We start from the raw sequence: 22,269 nt of genomic DNA on the forward strand, positions 1-22,269 counted from the left end.
TCATAGAATCAAGAGGTCCAAAGCTCTCTCCAAGGAACTGACTTTATTTAAAAGAGTGTACAGGATGGTTAAGCCTAAAGGCACTCAAAAATCAGTGAAGGTATGGTGAAAAGCAATTAAAAAGAGGCTGGTAGTTTCATGAGAGATCTAGGCTAAACCACAGAACAGGTAGTTTACTAGAGAGAAGCAAGGAAAAGACGAATAATAGTCTACCTGAGATCAAAATGAGCCCCAAATACCCAAAAACTTTTCACAGAAAGGCTTGGGTAGTAAATTGCAGTTAATTTAAGTCAATTTTAGTTATTAGCGTAGTAGTGGTTATCCATTCCCCACTTCCTAGTCCTGTGGCAGTCAGCTATTCACATGTTCCTGGAGCATGCAGGTTGCAGGAGCCTTGCATGCAGCTTGCAGGAGACAGGGTGGACATTAAGAACCCTGTCCTCTAAATATGAGGGATTTGTGCTATGTTTGCTCACTGCTGCTTCTGATTGTGGAGAGGCAGACACGGAGACAGGCAGCCACTGTTGCACCCCCCATACCACTGCTGTAAGCCACTCCCCCTCTGAATAAACTGACTTCTTAGGATTTAAAGGGCTGGCACTCTTTTCTCCTTCATTTTTCTCTTTTTCACCCTTTGGGAGTCATACATTTAAAGACGAGGATATTCAAAAGCAACCACAAATACAGGAAAATTTAGAAAGTACCACACATGCCCAAGGAGAGGTGCAGGCTCAGAAAAGACTTGAGAAGACCTTAAGTTTTCACCTCACACTGATCCCAGCCCAAAGACATCCTATAACAATTAAACAAACAAATAACACACTTAAAAGCCAGGGAAGGGAGAAAATCTGATCTTCAGAGACACGACGTTGTGCGATTCAAATGTCCAGGTTTCAAGAAAAAAAAAAAACAAAAACCACGAGGCATACAAAGAAAGAGGTAAAAAAGAATTTAAAGAAAATGTCTCTGAGAAACACCAGATGGTGGGCGTAGTAAATAAAGACTTTAAAACTGAAACATGCTCTAAGAGCTAAAAGATGATATGGACAAAGTCAAGAAAACAATGTATAAACAAAATTGAAATACCAGTAAAGAGGTAAAAAAGGAAAAAATTCTGGTGCTGAGGACTTCCCTGGTGGCACAGTGGTTAAGAATCCGCCTGCCCATCACTTTTAAGAAAGCTTACAATTGGGCCCTGTACCATCTCAAGTCCTCTGTAGCTCCTCTTGAACATTTTTTGCCATAATAATAATTATTATATTTTTTTAAATTTTTATTTATTTATTTATTTTTGCGGTACGCGAGCCTCTCACTGTTGTGGCCTCTCCCGTTGCGGAACACAGGCTCCGGACACGCAGGCTCAGCAGCCATGGCTCACGGGCCCAGCCGCTCCGCTGCATGTGGGATCTTCGCGGACTGGGGCACGAACCCGTGTCCCCGGCATCGTCAGGTGGACGCTCAACCACTGCGCCACCAGGGAAGCCCTGAAAGTTATTCTTTTAAACAGATTCACTCAACGGCTCCGCATCCCACTGCGGTGTTTTGCAGTCTCTTGCAGTCCTGAAAGAACTAGCCTCAGTGTGCTACAGAGCCAAGCCACGCGGGGTAGAGAAGCCTCCTCTTTCATGCATAACCCTTTAAACTCTCCGGGAGGGTGTAGCACCAGGGCTTATGGGAAATGTAGTCTTACGTTCCCTGGCTCACACTGCGCGTGGTTCAGTAAGCCCCTCTGCCGCGGCTCGTCCTGCGCACGTGCAGTTCACTAGCCCCGGTGTCTCGCTTTTCCGTGTCTTGCGGAGAAAATCCTGGACCGTCTAGGTCTGCGCGCGCTCAGAGAGCGGGTGCTGCCTGAGTCAGAGCTGCGGGTGAGCCCGAGTTGGGTGAGGGCCGAGGGGTTCCGGTGCGGCTTGAGGACTGGTGGGAGGTAGCAGTGGGAAGGAACCCCGCGGTGTGACCCCCGGTGAGAGAGCCTGCGCGGAAGGATGGGGGCGGCCTCGGCTGCGAGGAGGGATGGCGGGGTCGGGGCGCCTCTGTCAGGGGAAGGGGCGGCCTCGGTCGTGGGGATGCGGACGTACGGAGCCCCGAGAGGCTGCCGAATCCACGCGACTGCGGGAGGGGGGGCGTGAGTTTTGTATCCAGGCGGAGCCAGGTGTAAATTAATTACTGCTGGCAAGATGATTGATCTACCTGAGACGAGGTTTTCTCATCTGTAAAACGAGAGTATTGATATGTACCACACGGGGTTGTTCTGAGGATTAAGTTTTTACATACGTTTTGAAAATACGGACGTAAAGTTTTTACATATAGCACATAACGTATAGTTGATATTAGCTGATAAGGTGTTTGGAAGATACTTTGCTGTTTTCATTAGCTGTTTTGTTTAATCTTCACAACAGCCTTTATGTAACTGTTTTCTATTTTGACAAAAAAGGAAAACTGAGGCTCAGAGGGTTCAAGTGAAATACACCAGGTCACACAGCCACGGTAGATATCCAGCCTAAAACCAGCAGTGTATTCCTCACAGCACTTCCCGCGGGGCACAGGGAAACAATCCCAAAGTGTGTGGAGTGAATCTCACCTTGTGGTCAGGTATTCTGGGATTTCTTGCCATCTCGGAACCCTTGGGGCAGACTACATAATGTGTTGCTTGGTCTGCAACACTGTCCAATCTTCAGCATCCTCAGTGGCCTTGGAGTTTAGACAAGTAAGTTCTGTGACATTTGGAGCCCGGAATGAAACTTCTAAATAAGATGATTTTGTCCTTTAAGCCTAGGTTCCTGTTCCTTTGCAAGTAACAATCTTTATCCTGCTCAGAATGAGCAATGCTTCGCTAATATCACTGCATCCAGAAGACCTCACCATGATGGTGAAAGGTCTGGACCAAGTTTCAGGAAAGATAGGTGAGTGGGGCCCTGAGAGTGGTGGGCAAGGAAGTGTTCATTCTTTGGAGGGTTCACGTGGGCATGGTCTGCAGAGAGAGATCACTAGGCCCAGCTTTTAATAAGCATACCATGCCTTCAGCCTCCACTCACTTTCTCCAAATTCTGAGCTGCTCTCCTGTGACATCTGTCATGATGTGTGCCCCCTAGAGGGATGCTGGCTGCTGCATCTACCCTGACATCATAGAATAGGGTCATCTGTGTCTGCTTCATTTCAAAGCTGAGAAACCTTGACTGTGAGTGTACAAGTAACCTGCCCATAGACGCCCAGTTTGTTAGTGGTGGAGCCAGGAGTAGAAAAAGGCTGTCCATGTTGTAACGGGTAAGTCATCCACCAGGTTTTATTACAACTCAGTTAGAAACAAACAAGTTTTTAAATAGACCTTTTCCTGAAGGAACTCCCCCATCCCTTTCTGCAGGGTGATTTCTCTGACTCGAAGGGTAGGCAACTCAGTAGGATATAAGCAAACATATCTTGAGTACTTTTCCGTTGATGATGAAAATAATGGTTTGTCTTCTGATGTAATATTATTTGTTCAATTAGTCCTGAATTGGTTCTAAAAGAAAAATGAAATTAATAAATCATTAGGAAGTAAATCCGGGGTTAAATTGCTCAGCCAGGCTCTATAACTTGGCTGTCAGAGTTGCATATGTGAATTCTCCCTCCACATAGTTCTTGCTGACTCCTCAGAGACCAGAGAAACTTTTTCCCACAGAGGGGCATTTAACCAGCCGGTAGGCAGAAGTTCTTAGGAAGCTCAAAGATTCCTAGCAGCCAGATCTCACATGACCCACTCCTGTTTTCTTTTCCCATAGCTGTACATACAGCCTTCTCTGTACTTTCCCAAAAGGAACAGAAAAAGAACAAGTCCCCGGTGAGTTGTTGTTTATTCATTTCTCACATTGTCTTCCATTGCAAAAATGATTCAAGATTAAAATGATAAAAATTATTAAGGAATATATAGAGTTAACAGATCTAAAACAAGGAAAAGTCAACATTTAATTATATGGAGATAATCATAGCTGCTTTGTTAGTGTGTATATCACACATATTTTATAACTCATTTTTACAATAATAATTATGTGCAGATTTATCTCTGATACTTTGTACAAAAGGAAAATGCTTTGCTTTGACTCTAAGAATAAACAAAAGTAACTCGTCATGGAATATAAAGACTTTCTGGCCTGAAGTCTGAAAACAATTTCTTTGTCTTAATGAAAGTGTGGTAGTTGACAACCGCACTTAACAAGCGTGAAGTGAATGCTACCTCTGTTTCTCTTCTCTGACTGTTCTTTAGTGGGCACAGGAGGCAGAGAGCCAAAGCATGACTCAGTTGATGTAAGGTGATGATTTCTTCTGTCTGCTTCTTGGTATGGTCTTCTTCCTGTTGCCTTTTAGCAAAGCTTATCCCCACGCATTCCTCCTCGGTCCATTATAATTCTTAGCTTACTATTGTTCTTGACTAATTTCATACCATGTGGATTTTTAACTATATCCAAGGATGAGACAACCACTCCAAATCTGAAATTCAGAAGCTGAATTTTGTGCCTCGTTAAGTAAGTAAGACCTATCACTGGTCAGACATATTTTCAAAGCAAACTGTTGATTTTTTCCTATAGGGTTTTTGGAAAGAGTTAGTATATTAGTTTCCTATGGCTGCTACAACAAGTTACTGCAAATTTGGCGGCCTAGAACAACAGAAATTTATTGCCTCGCAGTTCTGGAGGCCAGAAGTCTGAAATCAAGCTGTTGTCAGGGCAGCACTCCTGCCTAAGGTTCTAGAGAAGACTCTGTTCCCCATCTCTTTTGGCTTCTGGTGGCTGTTGGGAGAGAGGGAGGAGATGGAATGGAAAGAAAACCAAGGTGAAGAAAAATATTCCTTAAACCCTGTATCAGTCAGGGTTTTCCAGAGAAACAGAACCAATAGTGTGTGTGTGTGTGTGTGTGTGTGTGTGTGTGTGTGTGTGTGTGTGTGTGTACACATATATGCGTATAACACATGTACACATACCCATATATATTCATACATGTATATATTCATCCATTTTAAGGAATTGGCTCGCGTGATTGTGGAGACTGGCAAGTCTAAAATTTGTAGGGCAAATTGGTAGGCTGGAAATTGTCAGTTATAAATATATATGGAATTTGAAAAATAATACAGCTAATATTTAGTACCAAGTTCCCCTTCCCTGAGTTCCTCTAGCTGCAGGTCTAGAATGTCTCCAGTGGCAGCAATGTCAGCAGTCCCACAGCTATTTCTTCTAAAACACCATTTATATTCAATTTGAATTTCATTTCTAAAAAACCCCTTTCATTTCTTTATTGCTCCTTCATCTTTGTTGGCCAGTTCCCTGTTGCAGTTAACTGTTTTTGCAAATGTCTTATTGCTGAGAGACAAGAGGCAACACAACTACATGCTTTGCTGTGTGTGGTGAATGCACAGCAACCAGTCACAGGCAGACTTTGGAAAAACCGACATGATTGATCATTGTTCATGATGTGTGTCTGTTATTTCGTAGTGATTTGTGGACTGAAAAACAAGCAGTGAAGTTTCTACTTTGTGCAATTACAGTTATCCTAGTAACTAAAAATCTGACCCGTGTTGTTGGGCTGGTGTTATTTAACTAAATTGTGGTGACTGAAATTCATGCCTATTAGAACCATGCGAAGTTGGACTATCTGTATAGACATAAACATTCATACATACCTATCTATTAACACAAATTTGTAGATGCTTAAAAGTTGTGCCTGGCAGTGTAGGTTATCAGAGACTTAGGAGAACTCTTGTGTAAAGGAATAATCCCAAGATTACACATCATCTATTCCCTGAACAGACCAGGGCATTTTTAAAAATTTATTTATTTTTTGGCCATGCCATGCGGCATGCAGGATCTTAATTCCCCAACCAGGGATCGAACCCGTGCCCGCAGAAGTGGAAGCGTGGGGTCTTAACCGCTGGACCGCCAGGGAAGTCCCTAGACCAGGGCATTTTATATCACTGAAGCCCCAAACTCAGTTCTCTCCTGATTTTATGCTATTTGTTAATCCAGTTTGCATCCATACCAGTTTCTAAGCTTTCTGAGGGTAGAAACAGTGTTTTATGTACTTTATATATCCACAGAAACTAGAACACTTTCATACATATAATGTATTTTATGCTTGTGTGGACATCTGTGTATGTATATACACTGTAAGGGAGCAAAATTTGCCACACCAAAATGTGTCTCTTCGGCATGAGGATTAATTTAGGCTGATTATTATTATTAGTTTTTTACATCTTTATTGGAGTATAATTGCTTTACAATGTTGTGTTAGTTTCTTCTGTATAACAAAGTGAATCGACTTTGTATACATATATCCTCATATCTCCTCCCTCTCGCGTCTCCCTCCCACCCTCCCTATGCCATCCCTCTAGGTGGTCGCAAAGCACCGAGCTGCTCTCCCTGTGCTATGCGGCTGCTTCCCACTAGCTATCTATTTTACATTTGGTAGTGTATATATGTCCATGCCACTCTCTCACTTCTTCCTAGCTTAACCTTCCCACTCCCTGTGTCCTCAAGTCCATTCTCTACGTCTGCATCTTTATTCTTGCCCTGCCACTGGGTTCATCAGTACCGTTTTGTTTTTTTTAGATTTCATATATATGTGTTAGCATACGGTATTTATTTTTCTCTTTCTGACTTACTTCACTCTGTATGACAGACTCTAGGTCCATCCACCTCATGACCAACAACTCAATTTTTTTCCATTCTATGGCTGAGTAATATACCACTGTATATATGTTAGGCTGATTATTTTTAAGAAACAGAAGACTCAGGAAGTCTTTCTTTTTACCTAAAGAATTTAGATATAGGGCCTATTCCTGGAGTAGAGCTGTCACCAGAGAAGCTGCAAAGAATGAAGGCTATATGTGGTTGGGGAAACTCTACAGCAGCGGTCCCCAGCCTTTTTCGCACCAGGGACCAGTTTTGTGGAAGACAGTTTTTCCATGGGATGGGGGCGGTGTTCGGGGATGGTTCAGGCGGTAATGTGAGTGATGGGGAGCAATGGGGAGCAGCACTTTCTTGCCCACCACTCACCTCCTGCTGTGCCGGTCCAAGGCCCAGGGTTTGGGGACCTGTGCTCTACAGGGCCTAGAGATCAGTGTCTATTCTGTGTTCCATTGTCTCTGCAGGCCCAGTAAACCTTTGTTCACCAAACTTCTGCTTTTCCATTTCCATGTAAATTGCCTTCCTCCCCTTTGAAGTCCCAAATCACTACCACTAACATCCTTTTTTATCTTTTGCTCAAGATGGTATTTAAAGTGAGGGTTTCAGCCATTTTGGCAAGTTACTTAGCTTTCCTGGGTCTCTCCGCTGTATACATTTTATTAAACTTTTGTTTGATTTTCTTTTATTAATCTCTTTCATGTCAGTTTATTTTTTTTATGGAAGTATAGTTAATTTACAATATTATATTAGTTTCAGTTATATAGCATAGTGATTCAGTATTTTTGCAGATTATACTCCATTATAGATTATTACAAGATAATGGCTATAATTTCCTGTGCTATACAGTATATCCTTGTTACTTATCTATTTTATACATAGTAATTTGTTTATGTTAATCCCATACCCCTCCTCCTCTCCCTCTCCCCTTGGTAGAAATGTAAATTGGTGCAGCCACTATGGAAAACAGTATAGAAGTTCTTCAAAAACCTAAAAATAGAATTGCCATACTATCCAAGGAATTCCACACCTGGGTGTATACCCAGAAAAAAATGAAAACACTAATTCAAAAAGGTACATGCAGGGCTTCCCTGGTTGTCCAGTGGTTAAGGTTTTGCCTTCCAATGGGGTCGATCCCTGGTCGGGGAGCTGTCCCGCATGCCTCGTGGTGAAAAAACCAAAGCATAAGAAACAGAAGCAATGTTGTAACAAATTCAATAAGGACTTTAAAAATGGTCCACATCAAAAAAATCTTTAAAAAAAAAAAGGTGCATGCATCCCAATGTTTATAGCAACTTTATATATAATAGCCAAGACATGGAGGCAACCCACGAGCCCACCAACAGATTATTGGATTAAGAAGCTGTGTGTTACTCAGCCATAAAAAAAGAATGAAATTCTGCCATTTGCAGCAATGTGGATGGACCTAGAGAATATTTGCTTAGTGAAATAAGTCAGGCAGAGAAAGACAAGTACTGTAGCACGTCGCTTATATGCAGAATCTAAAAAATAATACAAATGAATGCATATGCAAAACTGAAACAGACTCACAGATACAGAAAACAAGCTTGACCTAGAGAATATCATCCTTCCTTTTATCCATGTGGTGTAGCACATTGATTGATTTGCAAATGTGGAAATATTCTTGTGACCCTGGAATAAATCCAACTTGGTCATGTTGTATGATCCTCTTTACATATCATTGGATTTGGTTTGCTAATATTTTGTTGAGGATTTTTGCATCTGTATTCATCAAATATATTGGCCTGTAATTTTCTTTTTTTGTAGTGTCTTTGTCTGGTTTTGGTATCAAGGTAATGGTGGCCTCATAGAATAAATTTGGGAGTGTTCCGTCCTCTTCAGTTTTTTGGAATAGTTTGAGATATGTATCTGGTAGAATTCCCCTGTGATCCCCTGACCAGGGATCAAACCCGTGCCCCCTACAGTGGAAGCACTGAGTCCTAACCACTGGTCCGCTAGGGAATTCCTAAAGGGAGTTTTTAAATTACAGATTCAATTTCACTTCTAGTGGTTGTTTTGTTCAAATTGTTTGTTTCCTCTTGACTCAGTCTTGGCAGGCTCTGTGTTTCTAGAAATTTGTCCATTTCTTCTAGGTTGTCCAATTCGTTGGCATATAACTGTGTCAAAGCCTCTCTTACGATTTTTTTTTATATCTCTGTGGTATCCAAATTGGAAATGAAGAGGTAAAACTCTCATGTCAATTTAATTCTTAGAGCAGCCAGAAGAACCCAGAAGGGTGGAGAAAAATTTCTTCCTCTCTGACAACATTACGCATGAATTAATAGATTAATTGGGTATTTTCACTATGTTTCTCTTTGTCCCACCACATATACACAAAACAGGGAATATGGTAAACATAAAAACTTTTTCTAATAAACTCAACAGTGAACATGGTGAGGAATTAGTTCCTAAATATCTTTTTCTCTGTCATACAGTTGTGAATATTTCAGATTGATCAGATATATGCTCTTACAGGGATCAATTTCATTTGAGAATGTGACTGTGAACTTCACCCAGGAGGAGTGGGGTCAGCTGGACCCTGATCAGAGGACTTTGTGCAGGGATGTGACGCTGGAGAACTACAGAATCCTCATCTCATTGGGTAAGCAGAGCTTCTCTAAGTAACAACATCAGACCTATCCTTTCTTTGTTACCAAAGCATATGGATCTTTTGTAGAGGTTAATGATATTTAGGTTTGGACACTAGGAATATTGTTTGTGTTTTCACCTCCCCATTGAAAGATTCCAGTGGGCTCCTTCATTGTGCAGTTCCTGAAGCTGGTCCTTGGTTTTTCTTCTGAGTTCCTGAAGCCAGGCAGTGTTCTCTATGTCCTGTATCACTTTCCACTATCAGGGCATTGCATTGCCAAACCAGAGGAGATCTTCAAGTTAGAGCAAGAAGCACCATGGATATTAGAGGAAGAATTTGCAAGCCATTGTTACCCAGGTGAGTAATCCAGGGGAAATTAGATCCCAGGTGGTTGTTTTAGATATAAGCATCTTTGGAGCATTTTGAACAAATCTATTTAGAGGCTCCATCTGTTTGGAATTGACTAAGGATGTTTAGCCTACATGCCTCAGATACCTAAATTCACCACCAGATATAGTCTCACACATAAATGTTTTCTTTTTCGCTTGGCTTTTTAGGAGTTTAATCCCTATTACCTGTACCTTGAATTTCATTCCTATCTCATAATAAATATTTTATCTTAGTTAGTCCCCTTTCCTCTAAGCATTCTCAGTTGCCCACATTCCCTTCTATCAAGGACTTCTTTTGTTTTCAGGAGTTAATTAATTAATTAACTTAACCAATACTGCTTGAGCACTTGGTCCATGCCAATCATACTCTAAATGAAATAGATACAGCAGTGGGTGAAATAAGTCCCTTGCTCTCAGGGAATTTACTTATTAGCAGGAAACAGACACAGGAACCTGACTGCCCTGTGAGAAAATGATGTACAGGTGTGGCAAGAGTAGAAGCAAGGAGACCAGTCAGGAAAAGAGATAATGCCATTGACTAGGTTTAGGGGGACAGAGTGTATAAAGTGATGGAGTTCTGGGTGTATGTTGACAGTGGGGTTAACAAAATTGGCACATGGACTCTAATCTACCTCCTCTAAATACTTCATTCCTCTGGTAATTTCTTAGAACAACATCCTTGTCTACTTGTGCTCCCTGTCACATTTACTGCATAATTCTCTTGATTGGGCATATTTTACTGTGAATTCCACTCTTTGTAATTCATCCATTCTTATTGAACCTTTAATTCTCTATTCCTGATGTTTCTTTCACCCCTTCTATCCATTTTGGAAGGTATATTCGTGAAGGGCCACATAAATATATGTACATTCATTGCCAACTTTACTCTCCCCTTTTCTACCCCAGTAGCTTTGATTAGTTGGTTCACTGTCACCCCGTCCCCTCAGCTCCTCAGAAAAGTGGAGGAAATGGAAAAATTTATTTGGAACTTTTATTTTAGAAGAATGATTCTGAAACCAAAGAGTCAGATAAATAGTATTTGTGTATTAGCCCAATTTCATAAGTAGTTTAATTCATAATGTATGTTTAATTTTTCTTATTTTTAGGTGAATTGAAAGTTGATGGCATGATGAAGAGCAAAGAAAACCAAGACAGACATTTATGGCAGGCTGCATTTATCAATAACAAAAAAGTAGTTACTGTGAAAGAGAATGTATTAAGAAAACCATTTAATTTTTGCATAGACTGTATTCCTTCCAGAAGAATGCCCAGTAAATATAACCTAGATGGAATCAGTTTAGAAAATACATCAGAGTTAACCAATAATAATAGAAACTATTCAGGAAAGAAATCTGATGATACCAATGGGTGTGAGAAATTGATTCCTGAAATTAATCATGAGAAAACTCATATTGGAGAGAAACTTAATGATTTTAATAAAAATGAGAGCACTTGCTATCATAATGAGGATTTTATTCAGCAACAGGAGAGTCACGGTGTGGAGTAACTATTTGAATATAATGAACACATTAAAGAGTTCCACGGTAATGCCCTCTTCATTACTCAAGAATGAACTCACACAAGAGAGAAACTCTGTGATTATGGTGAATGTGAGAAAACGGTCAAGGATGAGTCAAACCTCATGTTACATGAGGTAATTTACTCAAGGAAGAATCACTATAAACTTAATGAATGTGGGGAAACCTGTGATAAGTCAGTCCTCTGGAAGAAACGTCATAGACTTCACATGGGTGAGAAATACCACGAGCGTAACGTATGTGGAAAAGCCTTCTTCCAGAAGTCAAACCTCACAGTACACCAGAAAACACACACAGGAGAAAAACCCTATCAATGTAATGAATGTGGGAAATCTTTTTACCGTAAGCCAGCCCTCACTGTATATCAAAGAATTCATACAGGAGAGAGACCCTATGAATGTACTAAGTGTGAGAAAACCTTCTATCAGAAGTCAGCTCTCCATCGTCAACATCAAAGAATGCACACAGGGGAGAGGCCTTATAAATGTAGTTAGTGTGGAAAATCTTTCTCCCAAAAGTCAGACTTGACTGTGCATCAGAGGTCTCACACAGGAGAAGAACCTTATAAATGTTATGAGTTTGAGAAATTCTTCAGTATAAAGTCAAAACTTACTATACATCAGAGAATAGGCTCAGGGGAGAAGCTCTACGAATGTAGTGAATGTGGGAAGATGTATCATATGAAGTCAACCCTCAATAAACATCAAAGACTTCACACAGGAAGAAAATATATGAATGCAGTGAATGTAGGAAGACCTTCTGTGGGAAGTCAGTTCTCCTTAAACACCAGAGAACTCATACAGGGGAGAAACCTTACGAATGTGTTGAATGTAGGAAAACCTTTTCTGAGAAGTCAACCCTCAGTAAACATCAGAGGATTCATACCGGGGAGAAACCCTTTGAATGTAACAAATGCAGGAAAGCTTTCTGCCAAAAGTCACAACGCATTCAGCATCAGAGAATTCATACAGGGGAGAGACCCTATGAATGTAACGAACGTGGGAGAATGTTTTGCCAGAAGGCCTCCCTCAATGTACATCAGAGAACACACACAGGAGAGAAGCCCTATGATTGTAACGAATGTGGAAAATCTTTCTATAATAGTTCATCCCTCGTTAAACATAAGAGAATTCACTCAGGGGAGAAACCCTATAATTGTAATGAGTGTGGGAAGAAATTCAGCCACAGACCCACTCTTGCCACACATCAGGGAATACACACAGAAGAGAAACAATGTAAAGACATTTATACAAAACACTCCTCCCACAATTCAGAGCCTTTGGTATGACAGAAACTATATCTGGGGAAGAAACTCTATGCATGTAATGAATGTGAGAAGTCCTTCTGCCAGAAGTCAGCCTTCAGTTTATATCAGAGAACTCACACGGAAGAAACCTTGGCAGTGTTTTTATCAATATACATTTCATTTTGCTACTCAGCACATTGCTAATCTGTATTTCTGAGTTTCTCTTGCAACCACATGGGACAATGTGAATGAGAACTGGCCAATGGAATGTGAGCATAATGATGTCATTCACTTCTAGGTCTGAGACATGATGGGCTCCGTGGCAGTCCTTTGTGTTCTCTGTTCTCTGTGGGGTAGGAATGTAGTTGCCTTCCATTGAGAGGTCTGTAGGCACTGTATGTTGGTGAACTCACACAAGAGTGGAGACTCCTGTCAAAATCCTGAATGCTTAGAAGCCTCATCCATGAATCAAACTCACTGTAATGGGAAAAATCAGAGTCAAGAAATCTATTGGTTACAACAAATGTAGAAAGGCTTTACTAAAAGGTGATATTTCACTGAACCTCAGGTAAATCAGAGTACAGTAAAACTTTATAAACGTTTGGCTTTCTGAAAGTTTTCAGTAAAACATACTTTATTATAGTTCAGAGAATTTTTACTGAGGGAAACAATTTAGAAAACAAATTTTTTTTAGAAAAATGTTTTGGTAACAAAACTTTTGCTAAATATAATAAAATATTTATATGTATGTAGCCGCTGTAGTACATGTGTTTTTGTAAAATATCACAAATATTTCGAATGAATCATGTATACAGCGTTATGTATGTGTGAAAATTCCTTGAGCTGTGGGAGACTTTTATATGAGTGTATTGTATAATATTTTCCGTGTTTAAAATTTTCACTGGAACCCAATAGAATCAAACTAAAACATCAAGATCCTTAATTTAATGACCATTATGACATAATTATCATTGTAAATGTCACTGCAGTCTTTTATATTTTAACTATATATATATATATTTTTTTAATTAATTTATTTTTGGCTGCGTTGGGTCTTCATTGCTGCGTGTGGGCTTTTCTCTAGGTGTGGAGAGCAGGGGCTACTCTTTGTTGCGGTGCGCGCATGGGCTTCTCATTGTGGTGGCTTCTCTTGTTGTGGAGCACGGGCTCTAGGTGCGTGGGCTTCAGTAGTTGTGGCATATGGGCTCCGTAGTTGTGGCTCGCAGGCTCTAGAATGCAGGCTCAGTAGTTGTGGCGCATGGGTTCAGTTGCTTCATGGCATGTGGGATCTTCCCAGACCAGGGCTTGAACCCGTGTCCTCTGCTTTGGAAGATGGATTCTTAACCACTGTGTCACCAGGGAAGTCCAAACACAATATATATTTTATGTGAGATTATATGTGACACATTTAAAGTATCATGCTACATGACCCTTGAATAACGCAGGGGTTAGGGACACTGAACCTCTGTGCAGTTGAAAATAAGAGTATAAATTATAGTTGGCCTCTGTATCATGGTTCCACATTCACAGATTCAACCAACCATATATCATATAGTCCTGTAGTATTTACTATTGAAAAAAATCCACATATAAGTAGACCCACACAGCTCAAACCTGTGTTGTTCAAAGGTCAACTGTACACACATCTTCTCTACTATGTCCTGGTGTATATTAATGGGTATGGCCATTGTTACTGAATGGTCTGTTCAGTAAAGAAGCCAACAGTATTTTCGCCAGCCACATGTTTCTCTAATAACAATTATTTACATACAAAATAGAGGCTAAGTTCACAATTTTTACCTCTAGCATAAGCCTGAGTTTAAGAAAGCAGCTGTGAACAGTAATGCTTGAGAAAACAACCCCCTCTTTCAATGTCCTGAAATGTTTAAATGGGGACCCTAAGTAGGTTTGAGTGTACCAGCCCAGTTTAGATGGAATTAGGAATTATTTGTATAGTAACATGCTATATATCGTTGTCTTTACTTCCTAGTATTAGCAACCATGGTATGGTGCAGAAGTTGGCAGACGTTTTCTGTAAAAGGCCGTATAGTAAATATTTTAACCTTGTAGGCCACATGTGCTTTCTGTCACTTTTTTTTTTACAACCTGTAAAAACCATTCTTAGCTCATGGCCCATTGGAAAACCGGTTGTTGGCCAGGTTTGGCCTGTGGGCCAAAGTTTGCTGACCTTTGATGTAGCAGTTAAGGGCATGGACTCTGGAACCAGAGTTACTAGACTCAAATCCCAGTTCTACTGCATATTAGCTGTGTGACCTGGGCCAAATCCCTTATCTGTTCTGCAGTTCCTTATTTGCAAAATGATGATAATGATATTACCTACCCCATAGGGTTCTAGTGGAGATTAGGTAAGTTAGTAAATGTAAAGTACTTAGACCATTGGATAGAGTGTAGTGTTAGCTTTTCTATGAGTAGCATAATTTCCTTGCAACAGATTTGTAGGAGCTTTTACAGACTTGTGATCAGTTATTCACCAGCTGTCTCTCACTTGTTCCATGCCAACAGAATGTTGTTTTTGTTTCACTGTCCACCTTTCCTCTGTATGATACAGGAGTTAATGATCTAACGTAATTTATTTTCAGCTTTTTGACTATGACTGTTAAATAAAATTGTAAGATACAGTTGGCCCTCCATACCCGAGGGTTCTACATCTATGCATTCAACCAACCACGAATTGAAAATATTTGAAAAATAAATTCTGGAAAGTTCCTAAAAGCAAAACTTGAATTTACTGCATGCCAGCACTGTTTACATACCATTTACATTGTGTTTACAACTATTTACATATTATTTGCATTGTATTGGGTATTATTTAATCTAGAGTTGTGTTTACAACTATTTACATATTATTTGCATTGTATTGGGTATTATTTAATCTAGAGTTGGTTTAAAGTACATGAGAAGGTATGCATAAATTATATGCAAGTAATACACCATTTTATATAAGGGATTTCAGCATCCACGAATTTTGGTATCTGATGTGGGTCCTGGAACCCTTTCAGGACATTTGGTCCTGTCCAAAACATCCATTGAGACATTTGGTCCCTGATCCATTAAATAATGCAAACATTTAACTTCATTAAAAATTTATGTAATTTTTGTTGTAATTCATGATGGATTTTGGATTTCACATTTATTCTTCCTCGTCGTGAAGTTTGGCAGGGTTACTCTTCAGTCGATGACCAACTGCTCCTGAGTATATATTGACCTGATTATTGGTTTCATGTTCGTTATATCTGCTAACAATTTTGGTTATATGAATTTGATTTTGTTAGTATCGTTGTGAAATTGGTGGCCCTCTTTGAATGTGACCACCAAGAACTGGGTGATAACTTATTCATTGCTTTGCTATTCATCCTTTAACACTTCAGTAAATCTCCAAATTGAAGGATGATGCACTACCATCAGCTTTGGAAATTTGTTATGCCAGCCTTTCACTGTGTTGTTTGTCCTCTGATCACCAGTTAGTACTGATGTATACACATTCCAAGTTTCTGGTGGAAATCTTGCAGTTTCTGGTTTTCTGCTTCTGCCATGCCTTCCATGAACATACACTCTCTCTACATAATCCATTAGGTATCTAAATTTTCTTTTGCAGTCTCCACAGTGTACTCAAAAGTTTCATTTATAACTTCCATAGAAAAATGGAAGTTCAAACAACAGGGATGTACAGGTGTTACTGTACACTGTCATATACCCTGGCTTTAGATCCAAAGAAGACATTTTTTACCACAGTGATTGTGTAACAAGCATCCTTTTACTTATGCACTTGGTAGGGGTAATTGAATCTTACTGATATTTGCAATCTTGAAATTCATCATGCATGATGAAGGGTTAATGTTGAGGTTTCTTTCCCATGCAAATTCAAGTACTTTCTCATACATGTATATCTGTGTCTTCTCATCCTTTCATTGTCAGTGCATAAATCAGTGGCATAGTATAACCCAGTACTAGACTGTGCACAGTAAATAATTGAGTGACATGTGTTGGTGTCATCTTGAAGATGCCATCAGTGAATCTTGTTGTACTGGCACTGATATAGTGAATATTGTCATCAGTTGTGTAAATAAGAATTCTTTTTTCATCTTGAGCACCAGAATCGTGCATAAAAAATGGTTTGCCTCATCTGGTCACTTTACACTCCTCTGGAATTTCAGTTCCATGCAATGATGTTGGGTTTGGAGGTCAGTGGGTTCTGGAGCTCCCACCATCTCCCCTTTGGAATATATTCAGGGTTTCATAAGCAGGTATGAGGAAACTGACATTATTAATTCAGCATACTTCCTAACCAGCAACCCCAGATTTTTATAATCTTGTTCATACACGAACTGCATGTTCCTTGGGAGTGTCAGTAGCTTCCATCATATTCTCTGAAAAGTTGATAACTCAAGAATGCAGTTCAAATGAGACCCCCAGGAAGCTCTCAGATGTCCTAGACTATGCCCCCCAATCACCTTTTCACTGGTTCAGTCTGCCTGGAGAGCAAGGTTAAAGAGTTGGAGCTGAGTGTCAGAGCTTCATTTGGAATTTTGTGATCAAATGTGTGGACTCAGCAATTGCTCCTATGACAACTTAAGTGGCCATGAAAAATCATGTAGATGGCTCCAAGAGAGGTTCAAGGGAATCCATCTGATCCTTCCTTGTCTTGTGATCTTTCTTAGCACAGAACAAGGAGCTTTCCCTTGTTGGCTCAATCAGAGCCCTTTTCCTCTGAAGTGAGGGATAAAGGACAAGATATCAGGTCTCTTTCTGCTTGAGGATAGGTAAGGACAATGATCTTTGTGTGGGCAGGATAGCTTTAACACCTAGAACTGTCTGAGGTTTTATTCAAATAAAAATCGCAAAGATTTGTTCCTTCAACTTAGGAGAGATGCTAGTAACAACTAGGCTGGTTTGATGAGTTACTATTGTAAAAGTTGCATGCGAAGAGTTAACAAATCAGAAGAGATACTCCTCAATCTGCCCTAGGTTAAATTTGTAAAGGTAAAGTGTTATTAATATAAATATTTCAGAAATTTTATGCTTTATGGATATCTCTGGAGATTTGTCAGTGCCCTCTCTGTTGATAATATGTTTATAACCTTAGGAATAAAATTCTTATGAAGTACTTACGTACAGTTCTTCAACAGAGAAGTGTATTCTCATTCTGTTATTATTTGCTACAGATATAAATTAACCACAGCCACCAAGTGTCTGTCATCTGCAGGTAGTTTTTCATTCTGAGGCTTGCCTGAGCACTCTGCTATAAGCTCAACAGGTCAGAGTTTCTGTCTTCAGCAAAGGACAGTCATGGAGCCCTATGGTATAGTACTGTCCAAAGTACTTCAATGATGGATACTTCAAAGAATAGACTCCTGGTTACAGCTTCTGAGATAACATCACTTGGACAACTTCAGACTTTACCAGTGGACTCGGGATTTCCAAGACTCTTCAGCCCAAAAGTAGATGGCTTCAGGAGAGCAGGCTAGTAACCCAAGACCCAGAGGAACAAGAATATATTACATTGGATCAAATGAATTGATGAGAAAAATTTTATTATTGCTGTTCATAGGAATATTTTATGTTGTTTTAATTTTCTATTTCCTGTATGTTATGGGATGAATTGTGTTCCCCCAAAATTCATATATTGAAGTCCCAACACCCAGTACCCCAAACATGACAGTATTTGGACATAAGATCTTTAAAGATATGATTAAGTTAAAATGAGGTCTTTAGGGTGGCCTTAATGAATCTGACTGAAGTCTTTATAAGAAGAGGAAATTTGGACACACAAAGAGACATTAGGAGCACACACAAACACACACACACGGGAAAGTCCACATGAGGACACAGCAAGAAGGTTGCCATCTGCAAGCCAAGGGAGAGAGGCCTCTTGAGAAACCAAACCTACTGACACCTTGATCTTGGACTTCTAGCCTTCAGAACGGTGAGAAAATACATTTCTGTTGTTTAAGCCACTCAGCCTTTGGTATTTTGTTACAGCAGCCTAGCAAAATAATTCACTGGATTTATGAGGAAACTTTTCTATTTATAATCCAAAACAATTTAGTAGACTCTGCTTTTGTAAACTGAAACTGAAACATTAAAACAGTCCAGTTCCCTGGACTGCCAGGCAAGTCCTGGGTATGATGTCATTTTTAAGGAACAAGGTCTATTTATGAAGCCAGTGCCTACAAAGCCCTCGAAGGAAAACTAGCCTGATAGTGTCTTACTGAATTCCAGCCTTACCTTGCAGTCAGAAAGATGATTTTCTGGAACGCCAGGAACATTCGCAGATTTAGAGGATTTTGAGAAAGAGCAATTCACCCAAATGTCTAGGTACCATAAATGTGATGAAATTTGGTGGAGTTTCTTGGGATGGGTTTCCTAGCTCCTGGGATACCAAATACTAGTGGCTTTAAAAAGTACTGCTGACTATCTCGGTAAGGCTAGATCTTTAGCATGTAACAAAAAGTTTCACATGGATTCAAGATTTAGCATTTAAAAACTGACCTGTCAAAAGTATTTTAAAGTATTAATAAAATGTTCTGTCGCTTTTGTAATTATTTACTGAGCATCAACTATGTGCCAGATCCTGTTCTATGGTTTAGGCACAAAGTGAGCAAACGAGACAAAGTTCTAATCTGAACAGAGCTTGCATTCTTGTGGTGGAAGCAGCCAGTAAGCACAGAAGGTATTCAATATAGTAAAAAAAGGTGATAGGGTTCTCCAGAGAATCAGAATCAGTAGGATATATATATATATATATATATATATATATATATATATACATGAAGCCCAAGGAAGTCACTTTTGAGCAAAATGTGTAACTCTTCAATGGTCCTTGGACATCTAATGAAATAAAAATTGAAACTATGCAATGTGATGACACAGAAATCACTGGGGAATTTACTGAAGGTAATTTAGAGCCGTGGGTGTGAAATCAAAATTGTAGTGCATTGAAAAGTAAGGTAAAGTGAGAAAATGGAGACTGAAAATTGACAATACTTTTAAGAAGCATCTCTTTATGAGGGAAGAAAGAAAAAGTATATGGCTGCTGGATAATGTGAGGCCAAAGGAGAGAGGCCATTTAAAAAGCTTTTTATTATAGAAGTTAAAAAAATATATACAAAAGTAGGGGGGATTGGATGATGCCCTTCACTTGGATCAACAAATGTCAACATTTTGATACACTTCTTTTATCTTTTTTTCTTTTATGTTTTCTTGTCAACTTTTAAAGCAAATCTCTGATACCATGTCATGTTACTCCTACATACTCCAGTATGGATCCTAAAAACTAGACATTTTCTTGTATAACACCACAGTGCTGTTATCAAACCCAATAACTTCAGTAATTCTTTAATGTTATTTAATGTCCAGTCTACACTCAGAATTCCTGATGGTCTCAAAAATATCTTTTTATAGTTGGTGTGTTCAAATCGGGATTCAAACACAGTCCACACTATGCATTTGGTGGTTAGGTCTCTCAAGTCTTTTTTAAATTGAATGCTGTCTCCCACCCCTCTTTTTTATGCCATTGACTTGAAGAAAACAGGTCCATTGCCCTGTAATATATTGTTGATTGTTGATTTGGCTGATTGCTTCCTGGTGGTGGCATTTGAAATTGTTCTCAAATCCCTTGTATTTCCTATAAGCGGGAAGTTAGAACTGAAGCCTTGACTAGATTCAGGTTCAGCTTTTGAGGGCCCGAATACTTGATAGGTGGTGCCGTATACGTTGTCATCATCATATGAGTAGACAGTCGTATAATCTTTGACACTCACACTTATAGTGACCCTAAGATTGATCACTGGTTTTAGGTGATGACAGCTTGGTGGTTTTGTAAAGTTCCCCATCAAGTTTCTTCTAATTCTTATATCATCATTAATAATTATTGCATGAAACAATTGTTTCATGAGGGTCAAAAATGTATTTTTCTAATTAGATCATTTCCGTATTTATGGTTGGAGTTATTTAAAGGAAAATTGTCCATCATTAATCTCAGAGTAAAGGGTTGATTTTCTAGCTTTCTCCAATGCTGACCAATGAGGTTCTGTTTTTCTTCTGCTCCCTCTCCATCTATCTCCTGTGTATTATTTGAATTCTTGGACTTTTACATATTTAAAGGTTTTCAATCAATTGCAGTCTATTCTTCTGTGCTTAAATGGTCCCATCTTTGGTCACTGGGAGTCCTTTCAAAATGACTCCTGTGTTCTTTTGACCCCACTGTCCTTTTGTTGAAATAAGGGTTACTGACAATAATAAGGCAACTACTGATCTGTTCTCCATCCTTAGAGTTTTGCCTTTTCTGCAATGTCATATTTTGGGGGCTGACTGCTTTCACTTAGCAAAAGGCATTTAAAATTCATTCATATTGTTGTGTGATTCCCTTTCAATACTGAATAATATTGCAATGTCTGGATGTATCATACTTATACATTCACCTGTTGAAGGACATCTTGGTTGCTTCACTTTTGGGTTATTATGAATACGTTTTTGCATGGAGATAAATTTCTAGTAAGTTGGCCAAATACCTAGGAGCATGATTGCCATATTGTGTGGTAAGAGTATATTTAGCTTTGTAAGAAATAGCCAAACTATCTTCCAAAGGGGCTGCACCATTTTGCATTTCCACCAGCAATGAATGAGCATTCCTGTTGCTCCACGGCCTCACCACCATTTGGTCTTGTAGATTTTTTTAAAAATTTAGTCATTCTAATATGCGTGTAGTATTATCTCATCGTTGTGGTAGACTTACTTTGAAAATCGTTTGGCAGTATCACGTGAGCTCCTCTGATCTGGCAATTTCACATATGTACCAAGAGACATTGTTTATAAGAGCAAAACCAAAAGCTAGTAGCAACCCAAACATATAGTAGAAAAATGAATAAAGTTATAATATTATATTCATATAATAGAATACTATGTAGCAGTCTAAAAATATTTAACTTAATACATAATTTATGGAAGTGTACATAGCAATAAAACTATAATGAATATGGTATTCATAATGATAAAATTATTAATAAGGGTTGCTTTTTCCAGGATCTCATTGAGGAGGGCACATAGGGAGCTTTAAGGTTATTGGTTATATTATTTTCCTTAAGTTGGGTAATATGTATGCCTGTGTTTCATTCTTTGTATCAAATATGTATTTTTTACATTGCATTTTTTTATACTGGTGGCCAGGGGCATTGCACTATTTCATAATGCAAAGAAATAAGTACTTGATAGGCAAAAATATTAATTCTCTTTACCCTAAATGCTTGCAGTCTTTGCTCATGTGTCTTTTTCTCATATGTAAACCTCTTCCTTATCTTCTTCAACCATGTTAACCATTCTTTTTTTTTTTTTTTGGGCTGCGGCATGTGGGATCTTGGTTCCCTGACCAGGGATCAAACCCATGCACCCTGCATTGGGAGTGCAGAGTCTTAACCACTGGACTGCCAGGGAAGTCCCTATGTTAACCCATTTTTTAAAATTAATTAATTAATTAATTTTTATTTTTGGCTGTGTTGGGTCTTTGTTGCTGCGCAGGGGCTTTCCCTAGTTGCGGCGACCGGGGGCTACTCTTCGTTGCAGTGCTTGGGCTTCTTATTGTGGTGGCTTCTCGTTGCAGAGCAGGGGCTCTAGGTATGCAGGCTTCAGTAGTTGTGGCATGGAGGTTCAGTAGTTGTGGCTCGTGGGCTCTAGAGCGCAGGCTCAGCAGTTGTGGCGCACAGGCTTAGTTGCTCTGTGGCATGTGGGATCTTCCTGGACCAGGGCTCGAACCCGTGTCCCCTGCATTGGCAGGCGGATTCTTAACTACTGCGCCTCCAGGGAAGTCCCTGTTAACCCATTT

At 39.5% G+C, this 22,269-nt stretch overlaps 1 pseudogene; it reads left to right on the forward strand.

The window, feature by feature from the left end:
* The first annotated feature begins 3,168 nt into the window (after nt 1–3,168).
* LOC132507539 (zinc finger protein 33A-like) lies at nt 3,169–13,090 on the forward strand (annotated as a pseudogene).
* The last annotated feature ends 9,179 nt before the right edge of the window (nt 13,091–22,269 follow it).

The sequence above is a fragment of the Lagenorhynchus albirostris genome, chromosome 16 (genome assembly GCF_949774975.1).
Source record: "Lagenorhynchus albirostris chromosome 16, mLagAlb1.1, whole genome shotgun sequence".
NCBI lineage: Eukaryota > Metazoa > Chordata > Mammalia > Artiodactyla > Delphinidae > Lagenorhynchus > Lagenorhynchus albirostris.